Consider the following 4,454-nt stretch of genomic DNA (forward strand, 5'->3'; position numbering starts at 1 on the left):
ATTTCATATCAAATTTAGAAAATACTTTAGCCCTTGTTATTCTTGCTAAAATATTTCCTTTGTGAGGAATGGGGTACGTATCATCTGAGAGGACAATATTTAGAGGTTTATAGTTTATGACCAGTCTTGGGATACCTCTTAATTATTCTGAATGTTTATTAGCATAAAAACCATAGTAGTTCCAAGGACTGTTGGATTCTCTAATCAATCTTCTTTCCAAGAGGATTTCTATCTCTTTTTGACAGAGATCTCTATATTCTTTGTTCATAGGGATTACTCTGCTCTTGTAGGGTTTCCCTTCATAATTATCTTTGTAGGGAAATTCTACATAGTGTTGTTTTCTATGCCAAAATGCATTTGGTTCTTCACCACAGCATTCTTTTTCTATTTGTGATCTCAGAGTTGAGATCCTTTGTTTAATTATAGGAGTCTAAAGATAGTCTCCTATCTTTATGGTGGTCTTTAGCTCCTTGAGCTCTTCAATTTTATTTTTTTCCTTTTCGATCTGCTGCATTGCTTGTACCATAGTAGACACTCTGGGAGTAGAGACAAAGGGTAACTTGATTGTTTGTAATTTTCCATCTGAGCTTGGTACAGATATAAAATAACCAGCCTTGCCATTTTTCAATCTGGCTGATCCATGTGGCTCCACAACTACTAAAAATACATTCCCCAAAATACAGTCAATAGGAATGTCTGCAGCAACAAATTTTAATTTGAAGCAATGCTCTTTAAAGCAAATAGATGACAGAGGGACTTCATACAGTAGATCTTTGTTTCCTAATCCAATCACTTGTCTAAAGGATTTTACCCAGTACTTTGCAGGTACTATTTTTGAATTCAGAATATTGACATCTGCCTTGGAGTCAATAAGTGTTCTTAGGGAAAAAATTTCACCATTTATACAGATATCTAGCATAACATGATGTTGCTGATACTGGATAGCCATTACTCTCATGTCGATGAATCCTATAGTATCATCCTTTTTTCCTTCAAATATTTCAATATTTGGGTTAGTGTAGTATTCATCATATGCATCCTCAGTTTTCTTCCCTTTTTCTAACTCAGAGACCTGTGCTTTTAGAGAGGCAATCTCTTTTTTGAGATGATGAATCTCTTGGATGACTTCTCCTAATGTGAGGGCTCTGGTCTTAGAGTTTTGTTGGCTTCTTTGGAAATATCTTGTATTTCTTTCAAATGAGGCATCGATGAATAATGCCTTTGGTTCAATTTTAGAGGCAGTCTTGCTACTACTCCCCTGATTTTTGTGCATTGTGTCTAGAAAATTTTATAGTAACTTTTCCTTCATTTCTCCTTCTCCCAATGTTCTGCTCTGGGCAAGTAGCTTTGTTTCTGCATCATCGATGTTTTGTGCCATGAGAACCTTCTCCTTTGGCTAAGAAACATGGTCTTCATCAGATGATATTTCTGATTCAGTGCTTGATTCACACTGAAAGTTGTCTGAATCAGTGCAGTCACATTCATTCATGTGCATGTTTAATCCTTCATCAGAGAATTCTGAAGAAGAACTTTCAGAGGATTCAGATGTTGAATAGAGTTGTCGTTGTTGTATCTGTTCTCTAAATGACATGTTTGGACAATTTTCAGATTTGTGATTCTTAGAACCAAACTTATAACATAGGGTTGGCACCATGCCTTCTGTTTTTACTGTCCTTTTCTTCTTTGCAGCTTCAAAGGATTTCTTTCCTTTGTTTCTCTTAGATTCTTCTGATAAAGGACAACGACTAGAGGTATGTTCAGTTTGGCCACAAAGCCAACAAATCAATTTATTCCACTGACCTTTCTTATGTGTCTACAGATGAATATCCTTGGGTTCATAGTAATGTGTTTTTGGCACATATCTATATTATCCTTTCTTGGTCCCTTTTATTTTCCTCTGTGGATATTTTCTGTATTCTTGTCTTTTTTCTTTCTTGGCCTTCTTTTTATCTTTTCTTCTTTTTACTATGGGGTCATCTATAACAAGACCATACTTGTTACAGATGGATTTGCTATCTGGTAATCTTGACATCTTCTGCAGAGATTTATTAACTTTCATACTAGTGCATAAATTTACCAGAACTTTTGTTATGATGCTGTATATTTCTCCCCAAGTAAAGGATTCAAAAGGGAACTGAAAAGCATCTTGTTGTCTTAGACAATCTACAAATTTTGAAGGCAATGTTGCTAATAATATTTGTTTCCACAAGAGATTTTTGCTATCTTTAACCTCATATATTCTCTGAATCTAGTCTCTATGAAAATCTTCATAATAAGACATTTTATTACATTTAATATTCATGAGAACTATCTCATGCTTATTGGCAAGTTCATGTTCTCCTCCACACCAATGTTCTAAAATGAATGAAGTTAGTGACCCAATCATATTGCTTTGTGGATATCCATCAGCATTATGAATGATATCTCCCGCTTCATCTTTCAAGATTTCATTTTCCATTTTTGCCATTATTGTTGGTGATGACTCTATTTCCCACCATCTCAACAAAGTTCCAGTAAAGCATTGAACAATAGATTTACAAGCTTCTATTTCATTTTTTCCCCTTAGGCACATGATCTTGTATTCTATAAACATAAGATCTATCATTTGTCGAATCTGAGCAACACTTAGAATGTCAATATTCCATTCTCCGTGTGATTTAGGATGGAATTTATGTGTTTCTGGAAATTTCCCTTTTCCACGAAGATCAGGTGCTGGACACTTGGTATATTGACTTTGGAGAGGCTCATATATAGGGAACAGATGTGGTTTTGAGCTTTCAGGTTGCTCTACTTCTTTAAACAGTGAGGAGATAGTCATTGGCTCAGATTTTTCTTCGACCATTTCTTTAGGGAAGAGAGAAGGAAATCTATCAACAGGCTTAACAGGATGCCGAATATTTACAGACCTCTTGAATAGAGAAAAAATAGAAAACAATTTGTCTTTGGGGGCTATATGAAGTTTATCAAATTTTCTAGATAGTTCTTCAATAGATTCCTGAGTAGATTGTTTTCCCATATCTACTTTCCTTTCAACATATTCTATCCTTGTTAAGGATTCTTTAACAAAACCTTTCAATACAGTAGTGGAATAGTTCACATCATTCAGAGTTCTGTTAATACTATTTACAGAGACTTGTATACTGTCAAAATCATTTTTAACTTGAATAGACTTTGCACAATTCCTTTCTAGCCCTTTAACTGCTGTATTTGTCTAGTTTATTTGTTCATTATCTTTCTGTATCCTACCATCAATGCCAAGGGTACTGTCATATTTTATGACTAGTGGAATGGCTTTAGCACTGTTATGTGCTTCTCCTAATACAATTCCTTTGTAAGGAGGGAAGGTGGTAGGAGTTTCAATTTTACTGCCATCTATGGCAGTCCAAGAATGTTATGCTGAGGATGATTCAGCATCTGCCATTTGTACATCTGTATTTTCTTGCTTCCTCTTCCATTCATAAAACGAAAACCAAACATTTTTCTTTTGCATGTATGTTTTCCATTCATGGGATAATCTGTTTTTTGTGGGTATGGAGTGGTAAGGTCAAAACTTTCACCCTTAGGATGAGTGTATAAATCCCAATTAAGCATATTTTTCATCCATTGATGATCAATTGTATGCTTCCTACATCCTTCAATAACCGAAAAGAACTTGTGTATTTCTGGTTTTGAGGGCATTTTACAATCAAAAGGAACAAATTTATCAAATCTGGATTGAGGGATTATTTCATTAAGTTGTTCCAGATATCCTAGACCATAGCGAGGCATACCAGAAAAGCACAAAGCTTATGATGGGTAAATTAATATCCCAACATGTGTAATATTTGCTTGAATACTGATGTAACCATATAACGATTAGATTTCTTAATTAGCTATGTTGAATCAATAATTCATATTGACAGATGGCAACAATCATTGTGGAACTGAACATACCTTGATAGACAAGATAATAGTTGTATAAACACATTGAAACTCATAGAAATTTATAATTATATGCTATATAGGCCGTGTAACATTGAGTCATCTGAGGATTCACATATCATGTACAGTGATATTGATCATGATATTAGACACTTCATACCAATAACTTTTGTCTGAGCGTAAACCGACAGGCTTATAGATAATGTACAATTCACCCAATATATCATATTACTAATGTGATGATACCTGTAGTTAGAGTTTTCATGGCATTCAATAAACGATTGAAACTCACATCAAGAAATCAAATCAAATCCTTTTAGTAGAAAAACACAAATTGTTGGAAAGCAAAACTAGTGTGTTCTCTATCTCCAAAATTTGTAGCACATGTAAATGCAACTTTGAATCTCGTTGCTTCAAATATAAGTCTATTGTAAGAGGATAGCGTATGTTGAAATTTTATATTAATTTTTTTATGTTGTTTTTCATTTTCATTTTTAACTTAGGGTTAAAATCAATTAGGATTAATTTGGATA

Source organism: Pinus tabuliformis, chromosome 5_2 (assembly GCF_031772625.1).
Source record: "Pinus tabuliformis cultivar Carrire ecotype Pingquan chromosome 5_2, CPIR1, whole genome shotgun sequence".
Taxonomy (NCBI): Eukaryota; Viridiplantae; Streptophyta; class Pinopsida; order Pinales; family Pinaceae; genus Pinus; species Pinus tabuliformis.